The sequence below is a fragment of the Oryzias latipes genome, chromosome 2, assembly GCF_053564925.1.
Source record: "Oryzias latipes strain Hd-rR chromosome 2, Olatipes_Hd-rR_3.1".
In the NCBI taxonomy this organism is placed as follows: Eukaryota; Metazoa; Chordata; class Actinopteri; order Beloniformes; family Adrianichthyidae; genus Oryzias; species Oryzias latipes.
Window position 1 is genome coordinate 9,730,767 of NC_136238.1, and position 10,965 is coordinate 9,741,731.

At 39.8% G+C, this 10,965-nt stretch overlaps 1 long non-coding RNA gene across 1 annotated transcript; it reads left to right on the forward strand.

Annotated features, from left to right (window-relative positions):
• Nucleotides 1–4,508: 4,508 nt before the first annotated feature.
• On the forward strand, nucleotides 4,509–5,003 carry LOC111948845 (uncharacterized). The gene is made up of 2 exons (XR_002874839.2): nucleotides 4,509–4,652; nucleotides 4,808–5,003. It is a non-coding gene; the product is annotated as an uncharacterized LOC111948845 (long non-coding RNA).
• Nucleotides 5,004–10,965: the final 5,962 nt, after the last annotated feature.

Below are 10,965 nucleotides of genomic sequence, written 5' to 3' on the forward strand. Positions count from 1 at the left end.
AAGGTGAACATGTAGGTGACAGCTCTGCTGGCTCAAGTGAAGGGAAGTATGACAACTACGCTGGATCCTGCCTCAATGTCACGGATGATGCATGGCAAAATAAATAATCAATGAAGTTAAAGCAGGGGTGATGCTATGAGTATATAATTAAGATAAAGGAAAGATTTCAACAATATAAAATTTTGCTTTAACGCGGCTAAAAAACTGAAGCCGTCATTCTATATTGATAAAAGCAACAGGAGAGAGAATAAATGTACTATTCATGAAAGATTCTTTTATGGCCAGTACGTGCAGCCACATAAATTGCCTTGTTTAATAAAACATCCATATACATCAAATTTGATGTTTGGCTTTGATCCTGTAGTGAAATAAAGTCTAGACTTCATCTGTTTGGGGAACAGAGGACAAGCTATGACACTTTCTTATATATTTTTGACAGATTATGACTCATTAACACTGCCCAACACAGAAACTGCTTAAAACCAGGGCTCCCGGCTCTTTACTGTTGCTTATGAGATTATTTGCCCATTCCTTTAAAAACTGAAACCAGCTTTTTCCCTGGAATAAAAGAGGTGAAATAAATTTCTTAAAGGATCAAATGTGGAGCATTCGTATATATATAAGTACATCTGCTCAACCAAAGCAATTAAGCCAATCAACCACCATGGCAACAGACACCAAAAAGGCAAGAAGTGGAAAGCCTCAAGGACACGTTTGAACATCCCAGATTCAAAAAACCTTTGCAGCCAGAGAAAGGATTATGGTCTAAAACCAGAACGGATAGATCTAGAACTTTCCCTTAAGGCTACTTCTTTCTGAGCAACAGAGAAAGTGATCGGGACCTGCATGAAAACAGTAGACCACCTTTCCCACGCGTGTTCTATCCCCTGACCAAGTTCTGAGGAATTCAGCTTCATAGCTCTAAGTGATACAAAGCAAACACAGAACAGTAGGAAGTGTAAACATTAACGCTTAGATAAGCAGAGGGTGTGGCTTTGTTCATCCCGCAGTGACCTGAAAGTAAGCTTGGGAAAACAAGAAAAAAAAAGTTTTACATTTTTGCTGTACAGCTTGAAGCTTCTCTGCTCTGCAGGCCTGCCCAACCCTGGTCTTTACGATCTACGTCTCAGCTTGTCTTTCAGGCTTTCCTGCCAAGCAGATTAGCTGGATCACATTAAACAAAGATCCTGATGGGCTGAACAAACATGATCTACGTAATCTGCATGCAGAGAAACATTAGTTGGAAAATAAGAAGGGTAGTTGATCTTTTAAATGAGGATTGAATTAGTTATATTCAATTAAAAAAATATAGATTTAGTTCTCACCTAAAGCATTAACTATAGAAATTACAGTGTTTTGGGTGCACCAGATTATATAGCGCATTATCAAAGAATGGTCTGTTTTCAAAGTTATTGCTCTGTCATGACAAAAAGTTTTGTTTTAAATCTTTTGTTAGTAAGCTGATTATTGTCTGTGTGTTTTTTGCCAGGTATTGTAGTTCAAGGCATTTATTTGAAAAAACTTTATTGATGATCACACGTGAGGAGACGTGCTAGCATGCACAGACTTTGTCGTGTTGTTTGAAAGATTTACGTGTTATCATCTCAAGTTAGAGGACGCATGCCGGCATGTGTTGAAATTTTCGTTTTGTGACCCTTGATTTTATCAGTATATTATTTTTGAGTTATGTACAGTAATAATGCAACGCTATGCATATACATGTGTTGATTGTATCTCTCACCCTTTCAAATTCATTAAATCTGCTGACAACCCTCAACGTTCTCCAGAATTGTGATAAAAGTTTTCAAAAGCTCCTGCATGGCACATGCATGAAGACGCTTAAGTGGGACAAAAGACTCAGATAAGTCTGTACACCAGACTTTATTAAATGCGTTCACAGAAATTGTAATACTTGTTCATAACGTGCCACACATTTGTCACATTAGTGTTTTCACAATTCCTGTAATTCAAAACCTTGTTTGCAACACGTGAAAAACAGACTGATCCCTCTAAAACAAATGTTATTGCAAATACACTAACTTCTAACGTTGTCAGTATCACGTAACATACCATGTTGAAATATTTAGAATAACACCCAACCTTGTTTACAACCCTTAATAAAAGACTGACATTTTGACAGAGTGCCGGTGTTCTAAAGATTTATACCTCGTGAGATTTTCCTACCTGTAGCAATAAAATGATGGTTGAGATTGAACGCACCATTTTGATAATAGGTCGTAAACAAAGCAGGGTGGGGCTAGGACAATTTGACAGGGGGGGCGTGGTAGCACCATTCACAGGTTAAAATGAGTGTATTCATAGTATGTTGGTCGTAGTATGTTGTTCACCAGTTGGTGTCGTGTGCAGGTGGAGAGTGCAAGGAATGAGTGCAGCTGTGCTTGAACAAAATGTAACCTAAAGCCACAAAACTGGCAAAACACACCAACAGCTTTATGGGCAGCCCTCCAAAATTGAAAATAATGGTGTTATTTCAGTCTATCCATGTGCAGCAAGTGTCGACTGGAACATTTTATAGGTAGGAAGGATTTTCAGAAAACCAGAATTCTATGATACCAAGTATTTCATTTATCAGAACAGAGCTATGAAAGAAAAAGCCCGGCGCAATATTTGGAATATTTGTACTGTTTTGACATTTTGCACCAAGACACTTCCAACTGTAGGTAGATGCGCTATAATTGGGTAATAACTGTATAATAACTGTAAGTGCAGACATGCTTGTAAAGAGTAAAAAGATTAATAAAAAGAGAAGAAGCCCCTTCCTGCTTGTTGGACACCGTGGGCTCAAGGACGTTCTTGAAATCATGTTACATGACTGATGGTCCATAGCTTAGGAAGTGGGTATACGAATCCAATAAATATTGTCCAACCATCCTGCCATTTTTTAAACTTCCCAACTTTTCAAGCAGGGGTAGGTGGAGGAAAGTACCAAAACTCAGTGTCCAGTTGGTACTGGTGCTGATATATACTATACTACTGGTACCATATAAAAACGCAGATTTCAGAGCTTTATTTATGTGTTTGGTTTCAGACATGTCAGTCACCTGTATTCCATTGAGTTTTGTTGTACAATCCTAGCCAATAATTTGTTACTTCCTAGCGATTGTGGGCGGGCTTATTTAAGAATAGAGTAGAATAGGCCATGGGGGTGGGCAGAGCTTAAGTCAGAATGCCAAAGGTGAAGCGAGTGAAAGTTTTGCTGTACTTCACAGCAAAAGATTTGAATTCCGCAACCTGATGAATAAGAGGGACGTTCAGGAAAAAAAAAGACCATCTTTGTGGCGATGAATGGTGAAATATGTTTTATATTGAGAAACACAGATGCTTTTTTTAGAAAAAATAGATAAAGCATCTTTGGCTCGTTTACATGCTGTCTTTCGCCCTGTCATGCTGCTTTCTCACACTCACACCTTTTTTGAAAAAAATAGAACTGTCTTTTTTTTTTAATTTTGGAAGTAACAGTTCAAGTAGCATTTAAACATCAGAACCTTTTGACTTCTGATTGGAAGTTTGTAGGGTTTGGGGCGTTATTACGGAGCCCGTGACCTTATAGGTAAATAATAAATATCTTGTTCCCACAAATGAATGACTTGTCCCCACAAATAAATATCTTGCTCCCACTAATTAATATCTTGTTCCTTTAAATTAATGTCTTGTTCCCACAAATTAATATCTCGTTCCCACGCAATAATTAAGTTGCGCGAGTAAAATAATATCTTGTTTGCACAAAATAATATTCCGTTCCCATGCATTAATTAATTTGTGGGAACTTAATAATTATTCACGTTATAAGTCATTCATAAACACGGATGAGAGCAATATTTGGATTTACAGCAGATACCTTCACATTTTTGTCTGAGTGTGTCTCATGTCAATGCATGGAAGACACTGAGGATGTTTAGAGATCAGATTTATGTATTTTAAAAAGCTCTACAAAAGCATCATACTTGTTAGCAGTCACTTAACATTCGAATGCTACATGCTACGTATGCCATCATGCATCACACATATCCCATCATGCATCTCGACCAATCACCGTGTCCCTGTATCTGTGGTGCATTCAAATACAACAGGTTAATGATAGGCTAGGTAGCATGTAGCCTACTAGCCTTCGGATGTAAAGTGACTGCTAAAGAGTATGTTAATGTGACAGACAGGGCTGTGGGTGGTAGTTTGTCCCTCATGGTGTTCCATAGATGAACATTCATGGCCAGCACCTGTCTGTTGAGCTGTGATTGGCTCACAAGGCTGATAAATAGCAGCAGTAGGAGTTCCATCTGGTGCTGGTTTCCTGGTTTGGCCTTAGTGGGTGAGCTTGACATGTGGACCTTTTTTTTTTTACTAAAGCTTTTAATCATTTGAGTCCTTTTAAAGTTTTTAAGCATTTGAGTTTGCAAGATTTTAAACTCTATTTATATCAACAGGTGGTGGCATGAGTTCTGACCCTGGGGCATGAGAGCAGAGTTGCCACTGCTGTTTTGCTTCGTGTTTTTAGTCATTGTTTTTAATGTTTAATCAAGCTTGACACCCTTGCTTTTATCCATTTTTAAACTGTTTTGTGCTCATTTTTAGTATCTTGGTGTCTGGACCTGGCTGAAGGTGGCTGCCTCCTCCTTTTATCCTTATGGTAGCTGGTGGGTGCCATATTTAGTATTGTGTAAGGGGGACCCCCCTGTTTTCAGCCCATAAATTAGTGGTGACCTGCTCAGGTGCACCTCTTCTGTTTTGTATTTTCTTTAATCACTGTTTGGGTTGTGGTGTGTTTTGTGTGCATTTGGGCCCTGAGCAGGTACTCCTGGTGAGAGTTGGATCAGAGATCTCCCTTGGTGGTGTTTGTGGCTACCCGCCAGTGCAGTGGGGCTGAGTCGATCCAGGAGGCAGCCGCCCTCATGCAGTGTTGGAGTGCGGTCCAACTGTCCGAGTCTATTTTAACTTTCTCTTTTATGGAATTTGTGTCAAGTTTTTAATAAATTGTATATTCTTAACCTTTATGAAATCCAGTCTCCATTTGGGGTGCACATGTAAGAGGGCGTTCGGTCACATTAATAAAAGACAAGTCCTGAAAAATAGTATTCCTATTTGACCCTAAACTACTATATCCGCTGGCTGTCCTTTTACCGGCCAGCCAGCTGCCCGAGTGTCGGCATGACAAGCTAAAGAGCTCCGCGGCAGGCCAGAGCTCGTAGAAACTGTGTCCGGTATGGCAAAGCAGCAAGCTTGGGCATCCTATATCTTATGATATTATTCTTATTTTCATTGAGACAATAACAAATCGATCATTCTTATTTTCATTTTTCCCCTCTTGAATGAACGTGGGTCACAAAGACACGGAAGTAGCGGCAGAAAGCGGCTTTTGCAGCAGGATGGAGTGCATTTGTGAATGAATCCAGACATGGAGACCCGATTACCGATGCTTTTGTGCTTTTTAAAATAAATAAATCTGATCTCTAAACATCGTCAGTGTCTTCCATGCAATGTAATGAGACACACACAAACAGAAATGTGAAGGTATCTGCTGTAAATCCAAATATTGCTCACATCCGTGTTTATGAATGACTTGTGATGTGAATAATTATTTCACCGCACAAATTAATTAATGCATGGGAACGGAATATTATTTTGTGGGAACAAGATAGTATTTCGTTCGCACAACTTAATTATTTTTTGGGTAAGAGATATTAATTTGTCGGAAAGAGATATTTATTATTTTACCCATGTCAGGTCACGGGCTCAGTACGTAATTAACTTCCACTTTCGGCTTCTCCCATCAGGGGTCGCCACAGCGAACGAGTCGCATGGTAGATTTGGCAATGTTTTACGCCGGATGCCCTTCCTGACGCAACCTTCTCAAACCGGGCTTGGAACCGGCAGAGGTAGAGAAGGGAACATGGAGCAGCCCGGAGTCGAACCCTGGTTTCACGGATGGAAGGCGCCGCAAACCAGCACGAGCTAAACCGGCTCGCGCTAAACCGGCTCGGGCTCAGTACGTAATTGCACACCGTTATGTTGTCTTTGAGTCATTGTGCCCGCCTGAAGACACCAGTGACCTGCTTCCACTTACACTTTAGATCGTAGGAGATAATGCTAATGGACTACTCTTTACCAAAGAGGTGACTTTTTATCGTAAGGATACAGAAATCATGAACTCCTCTGAAGTATTTTTTTTTTCACTCTGCATATCATTTCAAGTTTCGTGTTTCTTGTGAAATAGATGTCGTTGGTTTGATAGATTTTGGCACATTCGTGTGTGTATTTTGGAAGGTTGACAAAAGAAACACAAAAACAACTCTGCATTCAGGTGGAAGATTACAATACAAAGCTGGCGATGTTCCATCTCTCTGCTAAATTCCCAGGAATCATATTTACAGTTGGAAGAGATAATTAGCATCAAGTTATTCCTTTTTCAGTAAACAGTGATTACATAACCAAAAGGTGAGGTTTGAACATGTCAGAATGAGGGGACAAGTTATGTTGAGACCTGTGACAAGTTTGAAAAACACAGATTTGAAGTGCATAGATTTCCTCCATAAAAGTGTTATTTTTATCCCCAAGTTAAGCTATTTAAAAAACAAAAGTGACAGGTTTTCACATATTCAGCCCCGCACCTGCCAGCTATGAAGCAAAAATAGTGGTAAATGCAACCTTTGGTGCAGAGGGTTAAGAATCAACTCAGCTCTTTTGCTCAATCTTGCATCTGTTTACTCATTCCAGTTATGTAACTGAGTGTTTTCCTTGCAGATTCCAGCTGCAGTGCGTGTTTCTTTTTCTTTCTTACTCATGATACCAATATGTACCATACAACAAATTGCCCTTAATCTACTTTGGGGTAAAAGAGCAGAGGTGGAGTGCATTTGTGCTGCCCTGTTAAGACCTCAGCTGCCTAAGTGGTTTCAAAGGACCACAAAACTGAATAAACTCAGTTTCTGTGGGTTTGAGAAAGTTGGATTTGGAAACTGGAATAACTTCCAAAATTAACAATTTCCTGCAAAATAAGGGTCTGTTGTTGCCAGCCTGACCTTTTGCAAAAGGTTTCGCTTTAACAAGCAAGGTAAAACTTTCTCTTCACACAAAGTGTCTGGGCTTAAACAAGCGGGTAGATTAAAAAAAGAAAAAAAAGCAACATGTATCTCCTAAATCTATAACTGCCGGGGTAACTGAAAGTCACGTCAAATTTTGGAAACTGTAAAGGGTTATGGCTGCAGGAGCCATTAGAGATTGTGGACACAAATGCAGTGCAGCAGAGCAGAACAGCCCATGCTGTCAAAGAGAAATAGGGCAGATAAGTTGGAAAGACTTCAACAACCCTTTAAAGCATCTATACCAACCCAAATACCACTGCTAAATTGCTGTGTATCCCTCCTGTGTCTTTTCATTTCATGCAACATTGTACAAAGTTTTATGGAACTGTCAGACAAGGTCGAACTTGTTGTCTGACCCGACGTGTGTGATGATCAGCTTCTATCTTGTAGGCAATGAGTGGGAAAAGACAGTTGAGAAATCTGTCAAACGTGAAGCCTCTTGCACTGAGAAATGAGGGAATTACCAGCCACACAAAGGGCTAAACCTCCCAGGTTCCTTCTTGCAGCCTTTTTCTAAGGAGCAGACATCACACAGTCCATGAATTGTTTCTCCTGAATGAGGCGTCCCGATGTGAACGTCTTTTTGTCTTTCTCTTCAATCCTAACAGGACCCAGAATGTTGAAGTGCTTAATCCAAATTAATCTGGACTCTATAGAAATCCATTACTGCCTGGTAGAATTAGCTTTGGGGTATAAATCTCTTGACATTAAGTGAGAACGTTTAGCAGCCACAGAGATTTTGAAATGTTTTGTTCGAGGCCACCTCATTTGAAGGGTTAACCCTTTAACATCAGAGCTTTTGCTCCAGTGTTCTTTCGACCACCAGGACTTTTCCGCCTCAATTGACGAAAATCCAGAAGATTCTAAAGTGGAGAAAAGGAGCGTTGCACAGTTATGCCACACTTTACCGTAGGGAGGTGGACCCAATCAACGTGCATCAGCCGGTGTCAAAGGGTTAAGTCATTGGAAAAAGAAGTGAATGACATTAGTCACTGGTCATTTCGTGAGTACGTTGGGGGTTTAATTCTCGTCAAAGTCCAGCTGTAGTGTGTCTTTGTGCAAGACAATTGACAACCACATTGCAACAATCTGTAAACATTCTGAAACTTTGAAAAATTGTTTGCTAATTGCTGTGTAGTTTAGGATTTTTCCTTATTTTCTTTTTATATAAGATTTCTCTTGGACAACTTATTATTTAATCACATGCACCCATACTGTGTGTTGACCCGTATTGGTACTGCCGGTTTTTTGGGTTGCCTGGGCCCGTGGAGAGTTGTACGTTTTTAAGTGAGCTCAGGTGTGTCTTGCAGTTCCCTTGTGGCTCGTACAGCCACCTTAGGGGGACGTACTATTGTCATGCGTGTGGTAAGGGTATATAGTGAAATATCTGTAAGGACAACATATGTTACGTGCTCTAATGACCTGTACCAATTTGCCCATCTTTGGCTCACTTTGACCTACATTGACTGTATTAACGTGAACAGATTTTATTGACTTTACACACTTTATTTGTGAAGCAGTAAAGACATATCCACTTTAAACCGTTCAAACGCTGCTCTGCCACTAGAGAATCACAAGACATAGAGTTCTGAGCAGCGTGACGCAGGCCATGGTGGGAAAACGAGCCGCGCAGCCCCCCCCGAGCATCCATGCATCCACGCATTAGCACAGGCATGTGGTGTAATTTTCAGCTTTCAAATGATAATTAACAATTTTATGTCTCAGCACATAATTGCAGAGGCAAGGAATTGATCACATTATCTCCATTATAGAGTTGCTCAGGATGGTGCGAGCAAAGAAAAACCTCCTCCTCCTCTGGTCCCGTGTATTTATCTCAGACATTTAAATACCACAATTCTTTATCCTTATGAGCTCCTTCCCATCCAACCTTCATTTATCTGTGTTTAAAGCATAGCTGCATTTAAATAAACTGGACTTTGGTTCCATGATGTAGATGGTCTGACATTAGCAAAGACATTAGGGATGAATGAAGCGATTGGACGAAATTAATTTCCACCTACCTGTCCTCTACGCCCTGAGTGTTGATGCATACGATGAACCTCTGATTTGATTAAGTGGACCTAAAATATGCAGATGGTAACTGCTGTACAGTACTGTGAAAGTTGGACCCTTCTTAAAACAAAAGAGATTCACAAATGAACATGAACACTTTCTGGAATATACTAAAATGCAGCAAAAATAACATCTTTGTGATGGATGATCACAAGGATTTATGCAATCATCTCTCCTGCTTTTCTTTGCCATATTGGAATGTTTTTCAACAATACGCTCTGTTTAAGGTCATGCAACAGCATCTTAATCCAATTTAAATCCAGACTGTGAAAATAATTTCTTTCTTTCCCCAACTAATCAGATATAGACTTGTTTGTGTTTAGATAAATTCCTTCTGTGCTGTTTGAGGTAACAAAGAGGAATTGGTAGACTTTTTTTCTTGTGAAAGCAAAAATGCTAGAATTTTATAAGATTTGCAGACCCTGAATTTACAAAGTAGCCCCAGACCATCAAACTACCACCACTGTGTTTGACAGCGCGTTTGTTAAAGGTAGTTTTTGTGCTAAATGTGACGGCATGTGCGTCTAAATCGTTCATCTCCTGTTTTTGTTGGCAGAAAATTAGTGGTCTTTTAGTCAGATTATGGCATTTGTAGCCTCAATCGAAAAAAACTTGTGTTGTCTTCTAGGACATGTCAGCTAAGAGAAGGAAAATGAAGATGTCTAGTCGTTTACAAGTGGAGGCATCAGAATGGAGCGGAACAGGAAGCTTGTGGACCACCCAGCATATTTTCTACGTAACAAATACGATGCTTTTGATTCACAGTGATTTGAAAAAAGAAATACTCTAAAATGCCATTTTAAGCTTGTCTTAAATTACGCTACATTACCAAAAGTATTGGCTTACCTGCCTTGACTCACATATGAACGGAAGTGCCATCCCTTTCCTAACCCATAGAGTTCATGAAGTGCGTTCACCTCTTGCAGCTACTACAGCTTCAACTCTTCTGGGAAGGCTGTCCACAAGGTTGAGGAGTGTGTTTCTAAGACATTTTTGACCATTCTTCCAAAAGCACATTGGTGAGGTCACACACTGATGTTGGTGGAGAAGGCCTGGCTCTTAGTCTCCATTCCAATTTATCTATAAAGAGTTTTCTCTTTGCAGCCTCGCAACCCAGACTCGTCCATCAGATTGCCAGATGAAAAAGAGGGATTCATCCCTCCAGAGAAGGTGTCTCCACTGCCCTCCACTGAGTCCAGTGGCAGTGTGCTTTTCACTACTGCATCTGACTCTCTGCATTGCACTCTGTGATATGTGGCTCTCCATCAGTTTTCGTGGCTGAGTTGCTGTGGTTCCCAAACTGGTCCATTGTGTTATGATAGAGTTGAAAATTGACTGTGGAATATTCAGGAGTGAGGGAATTTGTTGTTCAAGTGGCATCCTATGGCAGTTAAACACTGGAATTCACTGAACTCCATTCTTCCTAAATGTTTGTAAAAAAGAAAACCCGTCTGCAAGCCTGAGTGCTTGATTTTAAACACCTGTGGTCAGACCAAGTGATTGGGACACCTGATTCTGATCATTTGGACAGATATCAAATACTTTTGGTAATACATGAATAGAAAATATACATGTGCAATAAACAACAGTGTGTTCTCCATCATCAGAAAAAGGCCACAAGAACATGTTAAAATGCCATTTTCAGAGTTAATGTCCAAATGTTATCTGGGTCTCTGCATTTATCTTCTCTTTATTTTATTTTCAACAAACCTTTTATATAACTGCAGTATATTTTCATTCAGGCAATGACAAAAACAAAAAAAAACCTACATTATTGAAAATTATTTTTAAAAAA